Source organism: Giraffa tippelskirchi, chromosome 11 (assembly GCF_054371585.1).
Source record: "Giraffa tippelskirchi isolate mGirTip1 chromosome 11, T2T-mGirTip1v1.2.pri, whole genome shotgun sequence".
NCBI lineage: Eukaryota > Metazoa > Chordata > Mammalia > Artiodactyla > Giraffidae > Giraffa > Giraffa tippelskirchi.
Window position 1 is genome coordinate 61,215,575 of NC_137285.1, and position 20,180 is coordinate 61,235,754.

The 20,180-nt window shown below is 41.4% G+C and overlaps 1 protein-coding gene and 1 long non-coding RNA gene across 7 annotated transcripts in view; one reads left to right on the forward strand and one right to left on the reverse strand.

Moving 5' to 3' along the window:
- LOC145526965 (uncharacterized) overlaps positions 1-9,066 on the reverse strand; it is a 57,600-nt gene extending 48,534 nt beyond the window's left edge. Inside the window, exon 1 of the long non-coding RNA XR_014069358.1 lies at positions 8,926-9,066. This is a non-coding gene — a long non-coding RNA (uncharacterized LOC145526965). The remainder of the gene's footprint in view (positions 1-8,925) is intronic.
- Positions 1-20,180, forward strand: part of FHIP1A (FHF complex subunit HOOK interacting protein 1A) — a 381,881-nt gene that overhangs the window by 182,561 nt on the left and 179,140 nt on the right. The window lies entirely within an intron of this gene.

The following is a 20,180-nucleotide window of genomic DNA, read 5'->3' on the forward strand; positions in this document are numbered from 1 at the left end:
TCTCCCTCATCGCACCGCCTTTCATGGTTTTGTTTCTGTAGTTGCTACGGTGCAACTTTATGAGCATTATTTTGAGTGAGTCTTCCTCTTGTCCCAGGGGCTGCTCCCTCCGTCTTCTTCGCGCTGTCTGTCCCTTGAGTGCCGGTGATCCCTGGGAGCTGCCCGAGGTCTTTCTCCGCATCTTACCGCATGCCCTCCCCTCAGGCCTTGCTTCTCCCTGCCTGCCGGGTCCTTGCTCAGAGGCCACCCTCGCACCACCCTTGATAAAGGAGCATCTGGCTCTCACCGCTCTCCTCTGAGCTGCAGCCCCGTGTCCTCCATTGCCTCCCGCATGTCCCACAGGCAGATCGGGTGAATGTGTCCGAACTTGAACTTATCCTTCCTCTCCCCCAGAACTTGTGCTTCCTCTTGTGTCCCCTGTCTTGGTGAATGGCATCACCATCACTTTTCACGTGGCTAGCATTTATTCAGCATCTTCTATACGCCATGTCCTGTTCTGAGAACTTCCATGGAACTCCTCACAAATCCTTTGAGATTATATTATTATTCCCATTGTACAGATGCAGAAACTGAAACACATGGGGCTTAAGTGGAGGTCACAAAACCCCTCACTGATGGAGCTGGAATCCTGGAGCATGGAGTCAGTCACTGTGCTCGCTGCCTTCCTCTCCCAGGCGAGACTCCTCAGAGCTCCCTTCGCCACGTCTTCTGGCCCCTGCACATCTTCTCAGTCCTCTCCAGGTCACCTACCAGTCTCTCCTCAAAGCACACGTCCTCTTCTCTGCATTCCATTGTAAGCAGTCTAGTCAGGACCTCCTTTGTCTCTTGTCCCCCTATTATAATAGTGTTCTCTTTCCATCTCTTTCTCTATTATTATTGCCCAAGTGTTATTCTTCCCAGCAGTAAGTCTCATTGCGACACTTGCCTGCATCTGTCAGCCTAACCCTTCTCAATCCATCATACGGTGTTGGGCAAAGCCTCTATTATCCTCTGCATTGTTGAGCAAGCCCCCCCAATTTGGAGGAACAGGACGATTCTACCATTTAAAGAATCTCACCATCAAGGGAGAGAGCTGGAAGAGTCTTTGCCTCTTTTGATCCTTAATTTCTATTTATTTTAATAAAAGAATAATTAAAAAACAACTCCAGAGTCTAGTCTGGCCAGAGAGGGACGGCCTCTGTAATTTCGGCGGTGCCTGAGAAGAGTGCTCTTGCACTCCATTTCTGTGTTTCAGCTGTGGTTGTACTTCCTATACTAGGTCATGTTCTCTCTGCTTCCTCTGGGTCTTTGCACATGCTGTTTCCTCTTCCGCAGTACTCTTCTGACTTCATTGCCCTGTTGGGTAACACTGGCTAATACTTCCATCTCCATTTTCAGGTCTCAACTTAGATTTCATTTCACCTGGCAAGCTTTCTCTGATCCCATTTGCCTTCCAACGAACAGGTTGGGTTAAATACTTCTTATATGATGTCATAGCTTACCACTCTTCCCCTACCATAGTGTTGGTGTTAGTCGCTCAGTTGTGTCTGACTCTTGGCTACCATATGGATTATAGTCCACCAGGCTCCTCTGTCCGTAGAATTCGCCAGGCAAGAATACTGGAGTGGGTAGCCATTCCCTTATGACTCATCAAACTTCGTTTTAATTGTTGGTTTGATTGCTTCATTTTAACTATAAGTCACATCTTATGTATTTCTGTGCTTCTGCCTCCAAGCATAGGTGTTCAATAGAGATTGATTGTGTGCAATAATAAATGAGTATTTAAATGAGCTAATTGATTTTAGCCAATTCCACCTGCTTCTTACCTTTGTAAAATAACTCTGGCAGGTTATAATAACCTTTGTATATTAACTCCAGCAGATCAGTCAGGGTTCAGTTTACTCAAAAGTAACTACAGGAATCAATGGTTTAAACAAATTTGGGGATTTTTTTTCTTCACATAAAATAAGTCTGGGACTAAGCTATCCAGGCTTAGTAGACCAGTTCCTTGATTATCAGAGACCCCAGGTTCCTTCTGTCTTTATGCTCCACTCTCCTGAGTGTGATCCTTGCCCTCATGTTCTCATCTCAGATATGTGTCAGGAGTCTGGCATCTGCAGGCCCTAATTCCAGGAAAGAGGGGAAGGTCAAAAAAGCAAAAAGGAGCTTGCCAGCAGTCTGCCTCCAGCCCTGACACCTTTTAGGGACTTTCCTGAAAGGCCTTCCGAGGATATTACTTTCTACCCCTTGATGAGACAGTATCACAGCATCACCTCTGCTGCAGGGGAGACTGGGAGATACTGTTTTTCTGCTTTTGGTCTTTGTTTCTTGCTCCACAGTTGGGGTTATGTTAATAAAGAAGGAGAGGATAGATACTGAGTGGTAACCGGAAGCTTCTACATAGCTTAGGCTGATTTCCTCTTCAGTAGTCATAAATAGTTTAGTAAGAAATTGGCAGAACAGTATGTCAGCATTAAAAGAAAAAAAGTATGTATATATTGTAGCTTTGAAAAGAACCTTACCTCTTTGTGATCCTAGCCATTTTATATAAAATCAGCAACTTTTTTTGGGTATTTTAAGGATGTTTAATTGCAGACACCTAAAAAATCTACATAATTACTTTTAGGAATCATTTTCTTCTAGATATTTGCACTTGTTGATTTAAGAATGTACCTCCTTAGTATATGGATGTTAATTGTACTACTCTTTCATCTTTTACTGTTGTCTTGAAATTTTTCAAGATTTAAAAAGTGGGGAAATGTTAAAAGTAATAACAAAATAACTAATTGTCTCAAAAGGTAAAAATAAATGCATTAAAAAAGAGTATACTAGACTTCCCTGGTGGTCCAGTGGTTGGGAGTGTGCCTGCCAGTGCAGGGGACACAGGTTTGGTCCCTGATCTGGGAAGACTCCACCTGCTGCAGGGCAGCTAAGCCCATATGATACAACTATTGAAGCTCGTACACTCGAGGGCCTGTGAGTGGGTTTTTTTGGGGGTGGGGGTGGGGTTTAAGAAGACTTGCTTATATGCCAGGATAAGGCCAGGCAGGGCAGGAGGGGAGGGAGTCACGCGAAAGCACAAGTGCCCTTGGGGCCCTCCCCCTCCACCCGCCTCGAGAGGCTGCAGCTAAATGGCTGGAAGCAGGTCCCAGTGGCCACCAGTTCCTCCAGGAGTCCAGACCCTGAGGCTCTGCAACAAGAGAAGCCACTGGGCACCGCAACTAGAGAAGGCTTGCGAGCAGCAACGAAGACCCAGCACATCCATAAATAAATAAATAAAAACTAAAAAAAGGATACCTTCTTAAAGTCTCATTAACATGTACCACAGAGAACCCTGTTGGTGGGAATGCAAACTAGTACAGCCACTATGGAGAACAGGGTGGAGATTCCTTAAAAAACTGGAAATAGAACTCCCATACGACCCACTGCTGGGCATACACACCAAGGAAACTAGAATTGAAAGAGACGCGTGTACCCCTATGTTCATTGCAGCACTGTTTATAATAGCCAGGACATGGAAGCAACCTAGTTGTCCATCAGCAGGCGAATGGATAAGAAAGCTGTGGTACATATACACAATGGAATATTACTCAGCCATTAAAAAGAATGCGTTTGAATCACTTCTAATGAGGTGGATGAAACTGGAGCCTATTATACAGAGTGAAGTAAGTCAGAAAGAAAAACACCAATACAGTATGTTAACGCATATATATGGAATTTAGAAAGATGGTAACGATGACCCTGTATGTGAGACAGCAAAAGAGACACAGATGTAAAGAAAAGACTGTTGGACTCTGTGGGAGAGGGCAAGGGTGGGATGATTTGAGAGAATAGCATTGAAACATGTATGTTATCATATGTGAAATGGATCACCAGTCCAGGTTCGATGCATGAGACAGGGTGCTCAGGGCCTGTGCACTGGGATGACCCAGAGGGATGGGATGGGGAGGGAAGTGGGAGGGGGGTTCAGGATGGGGGACACATGTACACCCATGGCTGATTCATGTCAATGTATGGCAAAAACCACCACAATATTGTGAAGTAATTAGCCTCCAATTAAAATAAATAAAAATTAAAATAAAAGCAAAAAATAAAAAATAAAGTTAAGTTAAAAAAAAAAGATGTACCCAAGAATCTACTGGTGGGAATGTAGATTGATGGAACAATTTACAGTAGACATTAAGAATCTAAAATCTAAATTTTATAAATTAGATTTTTTTTTTGAGAATTTAATGATTTGGGAAAATGCTCAGGATGTAAAATTAAATGAAAGGATCAGGAATCAAGATTTAATTTTGTCATTAAATTCTTCAAAAAAAATCCAATTTTAATAGTTGTCTTTCATTCCATTGTATAGCTTTCCCTTATATATATGTTTAATCCTTCTTTTGGGCTTCCCTGGTGGCTCAGTCAATAAAGAATCCGCCTGCAATGCAGGAGACCTGGGTTCGATCCCTGGGTTAGGAAGATCCCCTGGAGGTGGGCATGGCAACCCACTCCAGGATTCTTGCCTGGAGAATCCCTAAAGACAGAGAAGCCTGGCGGGCTCTAGTCCATGGGGTCTCAGAGAGTCAGATATGACAGCACAATCCTTCTTTTATTACCGAACACTTTGCTTGTTCCAATTTTTCACTATTAGAAGTAATCTTCAATGAAAGACAGTATATTTTTAGTTAATTTTGTTTCAATTTCTGGGTTTTTATTATAAAAGAATGAGCGGACTAGACTAAAGATATAGATCTCTTATTTGTTGGAATCTATTGCCAAATCTTTTGTGAAATGTGTGTATACATTCACATATATTGTACTTCTGACTTTGTAAAATTTATGAAATTACTAGAAAGTATAGAAAAAAGACTACCAGGAAATATATTAAAGCTTTAAATGTAGTTTTTCATGTGGTGGTGCTTTGAGTGATTTTTATTTTCTTTATATTTTCTCTCTATATATTTTCTGCAATGATTATATATTGTTTTATAATTTAAAAATAAATTAAGTTGAAAATAAAGGATAGGTCTTCTGGGAAATCCCCTGTGGTCCAGTGGTCAGGACTCCTCAATTTCACTGCCAAGGGCACAGGTTAGATCCCTGGTCGGGGAACTGAAATCCCTGGAAGCCTCGTTTGGGGGCCAAAAAAACAAACAAAAAAAGAATATGCTAAGCTGCTGCTTTGCTGTTTAAAGTGTCAGCATCAAAGGAGATTTTTTTTTTTGTCACTATGCCATGCAGCTTATGGGATCTTAGTTCCCCAACCAGGGATTGAACTCTGGCCCTGGAAATGAAAGTGCCGAGTCCTAACCTCTGGACCTCCAGGGAATTCCCAAAGGAGAAATTTTAATGTTGCTTTTTTATTGAAGAAGAATAAGCACACAACAGATGGATCCTTTAAGGTTAGACATGTTTTACTGAATTTATTTAAAGGTATTTTCTCCATTTTTCCTAGTAATTTGAGTGAGTGAGTGAAAATCGCTCAGTTGTGTCCGACTCTTTGCAACCCAATGGACTGTAGCCCACCAGGCTCCTCTGTCCATGGGATTCTTCAGGCAAGAATACTGGAGTGGGTTGCCATTCCCTTCTCCAGGGGATCTTCCCAAACCAGGGATCGAACCCAGCTCTCCTGTTTTATCTTCTTTTAGTTTTGCTTCCTTTTGGTCTTTACTTGGAAAAGACCCTAATGCTGGGAAGGATTGGGGGCAGGCGGAGAAGGGGACGACAGAGGATGAGATGGTTGGATGGCATCACCGACTCTATGGACATGGGTTTGGGTGGACTCTGGGAGTTGGTGATGGACAGGGAGGCCTGGCGTGCTGCGATTCATGGGGTCACAAAGACTCGGATGCGACTGAGCGACTGAACTGAACTGAACTGTATGTGTAACAGCATCTACCGTACCTCTTCATTTTAGCTTAGGCTGGATTTGAAGAGCCAAAACAGGAAAACACTTAAAGAGACCTGAGACTCTCACAGAGAAATAAATTAGAGCTGCTGTTTCTTTTAGCTTTGCTTTCCTGTTCTTTATTATTTATTTTTTTTTAAAAATGTAATCTCTCCTTTTATCAACCTTCATCATTTCATACTGTAAGAAAGTGAAATCACTAAAGGCAGATAACCTTATGAATCTGCTGAGTGTGAAGAGAGTAATTTATACCTTGCTTAATGGAATCTAGTAAACTGAAAGAAAAATTCTGGGTCTTTTTTCCCCCCCAGTAGTATTTATTGTAACTGTAAAAAACAAGAGCCCCACAAAGCTTCAATTCTCACATTCAATAGCTGGATAGTAGTATTAATATAACCTTTAGATGGTCTAGGGTCATTTTTAGCATGTCATCGTTTCCAGGGTAATCCTGTTAAAATAGGAGTACATATTTGTTTCTAGAGGCAAAAGTTGAAATGATTGTGGAGTGCATGGATGGGTTCATGAAACTGACCCTTGATCAGTATAAGGTGTCCCAGTAACCTATTTCATATTCATAGATTCTGTATCCTGGGATAGATTAATTTTAGAGATGCATTGCAGAATGTTAGATAAGGAGAGAGTGTGGAAAACATGTTCTATAAACCAAAATAGTGTCGGTTACAAAACACCAACAGAAGCAAACTCCTAAGTCAGCGATATACAGTTGGGGCTTTGGAGATGTAGGAATGGGAATGAAGGGTTTGGGCTGCATTTAGAAGGGAAAGGGCAAATTGGTGGGAGCACTTGGAGCCGTTTTCCCCAGGCTGTTGTGAATTAGTGTGCTTTTCAAACGTAAAAACAGATGTGGTCTGCCACAAGATTCTGCCTCTGATTCTGTTCTTCCTCATTTGAGGAAATAATATTGTTAGACAGTTACCCACGACCCAAATCATAGTTTTAAGTAAATCTGTATTTTGTTAAATATCTATCTGTATACTATCTACACCTACTTGAAAAGTGATACTCAGTCTGATACTCACTTTGAAGTAGAGTTTGGCAAACAGTGATCAAATGTGGCCTATTGCATGGGTGTTTTTTTTTGTTTCTTTGTTTTTTATGATCACAACAGCTAAAAATAGTTTAACATTTTTATATTCTGGTTTTTATTTTTTCTTTGGCCGTGAAGCATGTAGGATCTTAGTTCCCTGACCAGGAATTGAACCCACACCCCCTGCATTGAAAGGTGAAGTCTTGAAAAAAGATGAGGAAGAATATGTATATGTATTCTTCAAAGCTGAGAATACTTACTGTCTGGCCCTTTACATGTGAAATTTGCCAAACCACTAAAGCAGTGGTTTCAGTGTCTCAAAATGTGTGTGTACTCCGTTGTGTCCGACTCTTTGTGACCCCATGGGCTGTGACCCTCCAGGCTCCTCTGTCCCTGGGATTACCCCACCAGGAATACTGGAGTGGGATGCCATTTCCTTCTCCAGGGGATCTTCCCAGCCCGGGGACCAAACCTGTGTCTCCTGCAGCTCCTGCACTGGCAGATATTCTTTACCACTGAGCACCTGGGAAGCCCTCAGTATCTCAAGGCATGTTTGATTGTCACCCTTGGGGTGGAGGGGATAGGAGTGCCGCTGGCAACCTGTAGGTGGAGGCCAGAGATGCTGTTCCGCATCCTCAGAAGCACACAGTGACCTCTCAGGACAAAGATTTAACTGATCCAAGATGTTGACAAAGACTCCTTCCTTCCCAAACTTTAGTTGGGTGCCTCTAAGCTGCTTTCTAGATTGGGCCTCAGTCTTGGCTCGTGACCTGTCTTTGGCCTGCCTGACCTAGTTTTAGCAAGAATTGTGTTGCATCAGTTTAGTGAAAATCCCCCTACTTTTCCTACCTGATCACTCTGATGTCTGATCAAATGCTTTATCCCCTACCCTTGATGTCTAATTACCCCTGGCCTGTGTTCAGCAAGTTAGGTCAGTCTACTAAGAATCCCCCTACCCTTTAAAAAATTTTTTTTTTTTAAATTTATTTATTTGGCTGCCTTGGGTCTTGGTTGTGATGCGCAGGCTTCTCTCTGTGGACTCGGGCTCCAGAGCACCTGGGCTCAGTAGTTGTGGCATGTAGCTTAGTTGCCCCCAGCAACATGTGGGATCTTAGTTCTTCAACCAGGGATGAAACCCTTATTCCCTGAATTGGAAGGCGGATTCATAACCCCTGGACTACCAGGGAAGTCCCAAGAATCCCCCGACCCTGGATGTCTTAGTAATTTTCCATCTGCTGACTCCCTCGTGCTTTTTACTGGTGTAAATTCCCAGCTCTTTGCTGTGTTTAGAGTTGAACCTAATCTCTGTCTCCTTTTTTCAATAGTCTACATCCATTGCAATAATCCTGAATAAAATCTTCCTTACTGGTTTAACAAGTGTTGGCATAGTTTTCCTTTAATAATATCAGTAGTGTGGAGGTTGAGGAACCCTGAGCTAAAACAGTATCTGGTAACGTTTGGTACATAGACGGACTCGGGCCACCTCTGCGGATGGGCTCTGCAGCAGCCCCCTCCCCCTGTGCTTGGCCCCGGCTTGGCTCCTTTATGAGTGACTCTGTCTGGGGGAATCGCATTTCAGCCTGCCTTCCTCTCTGGTATTTAAAACACTGAATTATAGTTGACAAACAATATTCATTTCAGGTGTACAACATACTGACTTGGTACTTTTATACATTGCAAAATGGCCAGTAGGATAAGTCTAGTTACCATCTGTCAGATACAGAGTTATTACAAACTATTATTGACGATATCCCCTGTGCTTTACCTTATATTCCTGTGCTGCTGCTGCTGCTGCTGCTAAGTTGCTTCAGTCGTGTCCAACTCTGTGCGACCCAATAGACGGCAGCCCACCAGGCTCCCCTGTCCCTGGGATTGTCCAGGCAAGAACACTGGAGTGGATTGCCATTTCCTTCTCCAATGCATGAAAGTGAAAAGTGAAAGTGAAGTTGCTCAGTTGTGTCTGACTCTTTGCAACCCCAAGGGCTGTAGCCCACCAGGCTACATGTGCATGGTATTTTCCTGGCAAGAATACTGGAGTGGGTTGCCATTTACTCCTCCAGGGGATCTTCCCTGACCCAGGGATCAACCTGAGTCTCCTGCATTGCAGGCATATTCTTTTACCACTGAGCCATTGGGGAAGCCCTTGTATTTATAATACTAACCTAAATTTTTTATATGAGTATTTCTGATCAGGTACACTTGTGCTAATATGTGTGTACACATATAAAAGAATGTTAATTATGGTATAGAAAACACACTGAGGAAAGAGATTATGGATTTCTCTTTCCGAATAAAAATACAGCTCCTTTCTCTGAAAATAGTTTTCTTTAAGCACAGCAGAAAATCTGAGCAGCATTCTGCCAGGAGCTTTTTTAAAGAGTTGAGACACATGGCTCCATTGATCCCTGATACGGTTATTTATGTGGCTGGTTTTCTACATGAGGGGAAGAAAGTTTGATTAATTACCATCAACTGTGACTTATCCCGTGGATAATGAATTTTTTGTGTTTTCTCCCCTTTTCAAATAAATTGGTGGCTATGTAATAGGTTCTGGTAAAGCGGGCTGCCGGAACACTTAGTGGAAAATAAATGCAGCCTCTGCAAGAGCATCAGATGGCAGTGTTGTCCAGTACTTAGGTGGTGCCTGAGAGATGGGGTGTCCTGCCACTGTCTGCAGGGTCTGAACCTTCACGTCGTTTACTTGGGGGAGTGTGTGTCAGTCCTGGTGGCGTCTTGGCATTCCAGAGGTGGCTACTTCAGCTTGGAGCCGCAGTCTGTTGCCATGAATATACTGTGCTGTGCTTAGTCGCTCAGTCGTGTCTGACTCTTCGCGACCCTGTGGACTGTAGCCTGCCAGGCTCCTCTGTCCATGGGGATTCTCCAGACAAGAACACTGGAGTGGGTTGCCATGCCCTCCTCCAGGGGATCTTCACAACCCACGGATCAAACCGAGGTCTGCCCCACTGCAGGCAAATTCTTTACCATCTGAACCACCAGGGAAGCCCATGAATACCTGTGTGAATTTGAAGCCCATCTGAGATTAAACCTGTGGCTTTGATTTCATTAATTCCCTCTCTTGATTCTTGTAACTCAGGGTAACATTGCTGCTGTTCATTAAATTAGTGCTTCCTCATTTAGAGTAACAATATAATTTGATGTACTTCTGCACATTTTTTTTTCTCATTTGATTCCTTTAAAACAATAGGTAAATGAAAGTGAAAGTCTGTCAATCGTGTCTGACTCTGCTACTCAATAGCAATAGACATGGACTCTACCCCGCCAGGCTTCCCATGTCTGTGAGATTCTCCAGGCAAAAATACTGGAGTGGGTAGCCATTCCCTTCTCCAGGGCATCTTCTTGACCCAGGGATCAAACCCGGGTCTCCTGTATTACTTTACCATCTGAGCCACCAGGCAAGCCCCATACAGTAGGTAGGCAGGTGTCATTTATGATAAAAGAAGTTTTTAGTGACTTCCTCAAGGCCACTAAGTAGAATATGACAGCCTGAAGCTCAGACCCAGGCCTTTCAGCCCATGCTGTTGCTCATCCTCTGTACCACATGCTTTTTTATACATTGTTGGATTTGATTTTCTAATATTCTGTTAAGGACTTTTGTGTCTATGTCCATGAAGACATTGGTCTATAGCTTTCTTTTCTTACAGTGTCTTTGCATGGTTTTGATATTAGGGTAATGCTGGCTCCATGGAATAAGTTAGAAAGTTTTCTCTCTGCTTCTGTCTTCTGCAAGAGATGGTAGAGAATTGGTATAGTTTCCTCCTTAAATGTTTGGTAGAATCTACCAATGAACCCATCTGGACCTGGTATTTCTGTTTTGGAAGGTAATGAATTATTGATTTTATTTCTTTAATGGATATATACCTATTTTTCCTTGTATGAGTTTTGGTAGATTGTGTCTTTCAAGATAGTGGTCCCTTTTATCGTGGTTATCAAATTTGTGGGCTTTGAGTTGTCCATAATATTCCCTTATTATCCATTTAAGTTCATGGGATCAGTAGTAATGGCCCCATTTTCATTTCTAATATTGTTAATTTGTGTCTTCTATCTTTTTAATCTGGCTAAGAGTTCCTCAATTTTAGAGATATTTTCAAAGACAGCTTTTGGTTTCATTGATTTTTCTCTATTGATTTTCTGTTTTCAGTTTCATTAATTTTCATTCTAATTTTTATTATTTTTTGCTTCTGCTTATTTTGGATTTAATTTGCTCTTCTTTCTCTAGTTTCCTAAGGTGGAAGCTTATATGATTGATTTTAGATCTTTCTTTTCTAACATATGCATTCAGGGCTATAAATTTTTCTCTAATCACTGCACTCTGCATCTTGGAAATTTTGTTAAGTTCTATTTTTGTTTTCATGTAAAATATTTTAAAGTTTCTCTTGAGATTTCTTATTTGACTTATGTGTTACTTAGAAATGTTTAATTGGTCATATTATCTTTGTTCATAAGCACTGTTGTACATTTTTTCAAGATACTACTAGAGAGGTTTGTGTTCACTGATAAAAATTGTATACCAGTGGCTTCTAATGGAAAGGAAGGTGGAATGGGAGAAAGAAAGGAAGCAGTGACCGTTGAGTTATTTTTTCATCCTCTGGTTAACTTTGCTTATTTTCAAAATGGATTTAAAGCTGATAGTAAAGCATGTGTATACAATTGAACCACTGTTAAAGGGATAAAAGGAAAGAGGAGAGTGAAAAAAAACTGGCTTAAAACTCAACATTTAGAAAACTAGGATGATGGCATCCAGTCCCATCACCTCATGGCAAATAGAAGGGGAAAAACTTGCTCTTTGGAAGGAAAGCTATAACAAACCTCAACAGCATACTAGAAAGCAGAGATATCACTTTGCCGACAAAGGTCATTATAGTCAAAGATATGGTTTTTCCTGTAGTCTTGTGTGGATATGATAGTTGGATCATAAAGAAGGCTGAGCCTTAAAGAAGTGATACTTTTGAATTGTGGAGAATACTCTTGAAAGTCCCTTGGACTGCAAGGAGCTCAAACCAGTCAATCCTAAAGGAAATCAACCCTGAATATTCATTGGAAGGACTGATGCTGAAGCTGAAAATCCAATACTTGGGCCACCTGATGCAAAGAGCTAACTCATGGGAAAAGACCCTGATGCTGGGCAAGATTGAGGGCAGAAGGAGAAGGGGACAACAAGTGGATGAGATGGTTGCATGGCATCTCCAACTCAGTGGACATGAGTTTGAGCAAACTCTGGGAGATAGTGAAGTACAGGAAAACCTGGCGTGCTTCAGTCCACGGGGTCACAAAGAGTCAGACATGTCTTAGTGGCTGAGCAACAACAAATACGATAAAATGGAGGAAACAATTGCACTGGTTCTCTCAAGTATTAGTAATTTTCCCTGATCTAAGAAAGGAACTGAACAGTAGACAACTTTAGAGTAAAGTTTCCTTTAAGTGCCATGATTTCAAATCATTGATTGAAAGCTGAGCTGATGATTTTGTAATGAAAGCATTGCACAGAGGTGAACAGCAGTTACGTTTGTAGACAGGCTGCTTATTTTCCATACAGATTGGTAATATGACACTCGTTTTTATTTTCCTGTTATTTCTATTCCATCTTGTCCTAAAAAAATGAGAGGTTAATAGAAATACAGGGGAAAAAATAAAATAAAATTGTGAAGGTGAAACTAAGGGGATAGAATAAGTGAAAGGCTGCAGAAATGAGTTAACACGGTCTGTCCCTGTTATTGAATATGGGCCATAAATTTGCACCTGAGCTTCAGAGGAACAACTGGCTCAAATTAAGGGGCGCCACAGATTGAAACATCACGCTGATCTAAGAGCAGGTCTCCTGAGGGAGAGCCTCCAAGAAGCTGGAGTTAGGGTCTGGGTTCATGGTGTTTGCAGACCTCAACTGCAGGAGTCTTAAGACTTTTACCTCAGTCTTCTGCCATCAGTGTGACTCAGTTTTGTTTACTTTTTCTTCTCTGCTTTTTCTCCCAGATCAGGTACTTGAGAAAGTCTCAAGACTTACTGCTCACACTGGCGATTTGGGAGAAGGTGGTGTGGGTGGAACATGTATGTTTGTGATCAGTCCCTCGGTCATGTCTGACTCTTTTTACCACGTGGACTGGAGCCCACCAGGCTCCTCTGTCCATGGGATTCTCTAGGTGAGAATACTGGAGTGGGCAATCATTCCCTTCTCCAGGAGATCTTTCCTACCCAGGGATCAAACCCACATCTCCTTCATTGGCAGGAGTATTCTTTACCACTAGTGCCACCTGGTTAGCCCATAGGTCCCCCTAAACACCTCAGTGCAATCATTTCAAGTTATGTAGTGTCTTTAAGGTTTTAAAACATACTGTTTAGGGAATTCCCTGGTTAGGAAGTCCAGTGGTTAGGACTCTGTGCTTTCACTGCTGAGGGTCCTGATTCAGTCACTGGTTGGTAAACTCAGATCCCACAAGCCATGCAGCATGGCCAAAAAAAGTACTGTTTATCTAGGAAGCTTTTTAGGAAATGAGGCCTGAGAGGAATTACTCCTGCAGGTCCTTGTGAAGAGTACACTGGGTCATGGGGAAGACAGCATTCATTCAGTAACAGCCTAACCACTAAGAAAATCAGTATAATATACCACATTAATAGAACAAAGGGTGTAAAAATCCATATGATTGTAAAAATCCATATGATTGTCTCAATATATGTAGAAAGAACATTTGATAAAATTCAACACCATTCACAGGAAAAAGACTCAAAAGTCTAAGAATAGAAGGGCAAAAAGCATTTATGAAAAACCTACAACTAACATCATTCTCAATGGTAAAAGACTGGAAACTTTCTCTTTAAGATCAGGAGCAAGACAAGGATGTCTGCTTTCACCATTACTATTCAACATTGTACTGAAAGTCCTATCCAGAGCAATTAGGCTAGGAAGAGAAATGAAAGGCATCTAAATTGGAAAGGAAGAAGTAAAGCTATCTTTATTGTAAATGACATAATTCTATATGTTAAAAAAATTCCTCAATTTTTTGCATACATGTGAAAACTACTAGCACTAATTAAGCAAATTCAGCAAAGTTGCAGGGTGCAGGATCAAAACACACAAAAAATCAGTTATCTTCCTATATACTAGCAATGAACAGCCCTAAATGGAAATTAAGAAAGCATCCAAAGAAATAAACTATCTAGAAGTACATTTAAGGATGTGAAAGACTTAGGCACTGGAAACTACAGAATATTGATGAAAGACATTAAATGAGACCTAAATAAATGGAAAGACATCTGTATTCTTTGACTGGAAGACTTAATATTGTTAAAATGTCAGTATTCTTCAAAGCAATCTACAGATTCAATGTAATACCTATTCAATTTCCCGTGGCCCCCTCCCCCCAAAATGGAAAAGCCAATTCTCAAATTCATGTAGGGCAAGAGGCCTTGATTAGTTAAAACAGTTTTGAAAAAGAAGAGCAAATTTTGAGGCCTTACACTTCCTGACTGAAAAAGTTACCACAAAGCCACAGTAATCGAAACAGTGTGGTACTACATCAGGATAGATGTATAGACAGATGGAATAGAATTGAAGAGCCAGAAATAAACCCAGACATCTCTGGCTAATTAATTTTCAACATGGGTCAAAAGACCATTTAATGGGGAAAGAAAAGTTTCTTCAACAAGTGATGCTGAAACAACTGGATAACCATATGCAAGGACTGAATAATGAGCTTAGTATACAAAAATTAAATCAAAAGAGATTGGACCTAAAGGTAAGAATGAAAACTCTATATCTACTTTAAGAAGCCATAGATCTTCATGATCTTGGGTTTTGCAATGGCTTCTTAGAATTGACATGAAAAGCATAAGCAACAAAAGGGAAAAAATGGATAAATTAGACTTCAAAATAATTTTTAAAACTGTCTGTTAAAGAATATTATTAAGAAAGTGAAACTACAGCCTATAGAATGGAAGAAAACATTCACAAGTCATATACCTGATAAGATACAAATGTGTAAGTTTTGTAAATTGACGTTCACATCACCAAATTTCATGATTAATACAGCTTTCATCTTCTCTGCAAAGTGTAGTGACTGCTGTCCACAGTGTGCTGAGTTGTAGTAGCCGCTGTTGGCTACTTATAAGTAGTCTGTGCTTTTGTGTTTCCTTCAGTTGAATTTTATGTTCACCTTCAGTTAGCTATGTGTGTGTTTGTTTGTGCAAACTTTACTTAATATTGTAAATAATTTAGTTAGGTATTTTATGGGCTTCCCTGGTGGCTCCGCTGGTAAAGAATCCGTCTGCAATGCGGGAGACCTGGGTTTGATCCCTGGGTTAGAAAGATCCCCTGGAGAAGGGAACAGCTACCCACTCCAGTGTTCTGGCCTGGAGGATTCCATGGACTGTGTAGTCCGTGGGATCACAAAGAGTCGGACACAACTGAGCGACTTTCACTTCACTAAGTATTATATAAAACAGTTAAATATGGGCGAAAAGATATTTTTGAGAAAATAAATCTTAATACTTAGGAAAAACATGAGAATGAATCAACATTTAACCTACATTAAAGAAACCAAAACTGGAGAAGTATAACAATGCACAGTGGGGGTGGTTTATGTAAGAAACAAGGTTTATAATACCAATCAACAGAGTCCTATACACAAAGAAAACACATTGGTTTTACATCAAAAAATTGGTTTGCTTAAAAGTGTTTATTTAGTTTAAATGATTCCTTTTGTTGGACAACTCTTTCATAATTAACCATCTAGTTTGGGGTAAAGGGAAGTTTTTGCTGTATCTATTACTCCAGAGACAGAACACTGCAACTCTAAATCAGTTTAACTGCAAGGCATTTTGTTATATTTCTGTGAAAGATTTCAGGACTTGTTGACTTTGGTAGCTCTATGGTGTCATCAATGAGCTCTCTCTTTTCCACCATCTTTAATGTGTTTGCTTTTAGACTGGCCCCTCTCTAAATTGCAAGGTAACTACAGTAATTGTCCAGAAGTAGAGAGAGTTCCAGTCATTATTCTGCCTTCTTTGTAAGAACAAGGAAGCCTACCCTAGAACCTCCAAAGCAGATTTCCCCCATGTCTCACTGGTTAATGATGAGTCACCTACCTACCCTTAAACCAGTGCTAGCAAGGAGCATGGGACCATCATGACTGGCTTTGACCCTGAGAAGGTGTTAGCCCCGAGACGATAGAGCCAGGGGAGATACTCAAAATCAAGTTCTGCCCACAAAAATTATGGGCATAGTGGTGTTGGAAAGGAACCAGTCGTTCTAGAGGGATGGCAAATCTTTTGTGTAATCTTCCTTAAATATTATTGCCCAAAACTAAGCTTTTTATAACAACCAAGCAGTGGAGAATTCAAGGTTATCCTCTTTGTGATCATCCACAGTTCAGCTCTTTAAAACTACTGGTCAAGAATATATCCAACATATCATCTGAGTAGATGGCAGATTGCTCTCCCTTTCTCAAAGCTTGTAAGAAGTCTGGGAATCACACCTGAATAGATGGCCACCACATCTGTGTGAAAGAGGTAAACTCTACCAGCTAAAGATATGGTTGCCCTGGATGTTTTTCTCTCATTTTGATAATAACAGTGCCTTCTACTTGGAGATTTCTTCCCTATTTCATGTGATTTTGGTAAGGACAGTAGTCATGTTGATCTATGATCTCCTTGTTCCCTGCCTCCTATACCTCGCTACAGAAGGAAGCATGTGACTGAGACTGGCCAAGAGAGATCCTTGTCTGGGGCTACCCCATCTTCCTGAGTATGGTGATGTGCTCAGGAGAAGGCGTAGATAGAATCAAACCAACGAGATTTCTCCCCAGGACTTTGATGTTACAACTTGTGGGCAAGACGTTCATGTTTTTGAGAGATAAGTGCAGGACAAACAATAGCCTAGAGTTTATTTCCTGAGTCACTTGAAAGACACACGTGGAGTAGAGAGAGGGAAGCCATTAGGCACAGAGACACAGATAAACAGAGACTTGGTAAGGTGGATGACGAGCCAGGCAAACAAGTTTCCTGACAGTATTGAGTCTTTATTTAACTTTATTTTTGGCTGTGCTAGATCTTGGTTGCTGTGTGGGCTCGCCTCTAGTACGTGGGGGCTAGTCTTCAGCTGTGGGTGTGTAGGCTTCTCACTGCAGCATCTTCTCTTGTTGCAGACCCTGGGCTCTAGTGCACGTGGCTTCAGTAGCTGCAGCACGCAGGCTCAGTAGTTGCAGTTCCTGGGCTCTAGAGCACATGCTCAATAGCTGTGGCTCTTGGGCTTAGCTGCTCTTCGGCATGTGGGATCTTCCCAGGCCAAATATCGAACCCATGCCTGCTTCATGGCAGGTGGATTCTTTACGACTGAGCCACCAGGGAAGGCTGGTATTGAATCTTGACTCTAGTTTTCTTCTGTTCTGAGTGCTGTTCATCTATATGAGCTAATATACTCTCTGTTTTGCCTAAGCAGATTCAGATTCGGTTTCAATCACCTGCAGCTTCAAACATCCTGATTAATACACTGTTTGAAGAGGTATCTAAGGATAGAGCCATGCTTTTTTTTGTTGTTTTAAAGTCACTTTAATATTTGCTTAATGAACTGCTAAGGCACCAGTGTTCCATGCTGAAGGGCACACTCACATTAACTCAAACCCAGCTTTGGAAAAGATAACTAATTGCTAATCATGACCATAGAGGGAAAAATCTTACCTTGGAAATGGCCACTGGCCAATTTTAAATACTGTAGCTTGTTCCTGATAAATGTTTTAGAGTAAGTGAGTTGCAAAGATTTTCCCTAAAAGATCTTAACTCCAATTAAATGTGGGAGGGTATATACTTAAAAAATATTTGGGCAGAAGCACTGAACTAAATGGAATAGTCTTAGAATAGTTGATATTGAGTTGCTTTCGATGAGGCTAATTTGACATTAGAAGTTAGGTCTTTCCATCTGTTTAGTTTCTGAAAACATAACCGTAAAACAGGTGTGGGGAGTACTTACCTTTAGGTTCTCAAGAGTTGGGATTGATGCACCCAGGGGGCATTCCTATTGTTTCACCTTCAAAGCAAACCTGAACGGAATTCTAATTAGTAAGGATAAAGGATGGGACCTGAATTGATTGTAAATCTGAAGACAAAGGTCTGAGGTTATGATCTGTCTACCCAATGGTAGACAAGGATGTGGAGAAAGTGTGGTGAACATCCAGAGTATGCTAATACACTTGGGGAGAGGCACGGAGCCTGGAAAGATCGAGGATGCCAGAAGAATCTAGCATTTTTCTAGCTGTGGAATTGCACTAGAGTACTAAGTTTTACTTATTTCCTCAAAGACAAATAAGGGACAAGTACAGAGAAACTAAATGAGTGAAGTTAATGTAGTAAAACAAATGTCTCAGCATAGCAGCCATTTAAATTCTGTAACGGTGTTGAAAATGAGGGCTGACACCGTCCTTGTAATGACTGTAGGAGACAGGGAGATGACACACTCCAGCACCGCCTGGTGCACACCCAGTAGTGTTTTTTGTTGTCCTAGTGAGCTGTGACACACAACAAAATTGTGTGTTGTGCAAAGCCACAAACAGAAATCCTCTTCTGTACTTAATGGCTAGCTAGCAACGAATAATTTGGGGTTTCTAAAAATGTAGAACAGTTTAATAATCTTTTGAGCTCTGGACAACCTGCAAACCAATTCCATTTACCTAGAGCTAGATATTGAGAGAATCACTTGTCAGACGTGAAGATTTCTTTCTTTCTTAAAATTGGAATGTAATTGCTTTACAATGTTGTATTAGTTTCTGCTGTGGGTGCATGAGTGTGTACTCAATCGCTTCAGTCATGTCCAACTCGTTGCAACTCCATGGACTGTAGCCCGCCAGGCTGCTCTGTCCTTGGGATTCTCTAGGCAAGAATACCAGGGTGGATTGCCATGCCCTCCTCCAGGGGATCTTCCCTACCCAGGGATCTTCCCCACGTCTCCTGCATCTCCTGCATCGTCAGACAGGTTCTTTACCACTAGCGCTGCCTGGGAAGCCCTAGTTTCTGCTGTAGAGTGAAGTAAATCAGTTATATGCATATATATATTCCTTCTCTCTTGGACCTCCCTCCCACTTCTCTAGGTCAGCACAGAGCACTGAAGTGAGCTTCCTGTACTGTAGCAGCTTCCCACTAGCTATCTATACACAGCACTGAATATATGTCAATCCCACTCTCCCAGTTCATCCCATCCACCCTCTCCCCAACCCACATCCATGTCCGCATGTCCATTCTCTTTGTATCTCCATTTCTGGCTTGGAAATAGGTTCATCTGTAACATTTTACTAGATTCCGCATATATGTGACTGGAAAAGGTCAGTTTTCATGCCAATCCCAAAGAAAGGCAGTGCCAAAGAATGCTCAAACTTCCACACAATTGCACTCATCTCACACGCTAGTAAAGTAATGCTCAAAATTCTCCAAGCCAGGCTTCAGCAATACGTGAGCCGTGAACTTCCAGATGTTCAAGCTGGTTTTAGAAAAGGCAGAGGAACCAGAGATCAAATTGCCAACATCCACTGGATCATTGAAAGAGCAAGAGAGTTCCAGAAAAACATCTATTTCTGTTTTATTGACTATGCCAAAGCCTTTGACTGTGTGGATCACAACAAACTGTGGAAAATTCTGAAAGAAATAGGAATACCAGACCATCTGACCTGCTTCTTGAGAAACCTGTATGCAGGTCAGGAAGCAACAGAACTGGACATGGAACAGACTGGTTCCAAATAGGAAAAGGAGTACATCAAGGCTGTATATTGTCACCCTGCTTATTTAACTTACATTCAGAGTACATCATGAGAAATGCTGGGCTGGAAGAAGCACAAGCTGGAATCAAGATTGCTGGGAGAAATGTCAATAACCTCAGATATGCAGATGACACCACCCTTATGGCAGAAAGTGAAGAAGAACTAAAGAGCCTCGTGATGAAAGTGAAAGAGGAGAGTGAAAAAGTTGGCTTAAAGCTCAACATTCAGAAAACTAGGATCATGGCATTAGATCCCATCACTTCATGGCAAATAGATGGGGAAACAGTGGCAGACTTTATATTTTTGTGTTCCAAAATCACTGCACATGGTGATTGCAGCCATGAAAGATGCTTACTCCTTGGAAGGAAAGTTATAACCAACCTAGACAGCATATTAAAAAGCAGAGACATTACTTTGCCAACAAAGGTCCATCTAGTCAAGGCTATGGTTTTTCCAGTAGTCATGTATAGATCTGAGAGTTGGACTATAGAGGAAGCTGAGTGCC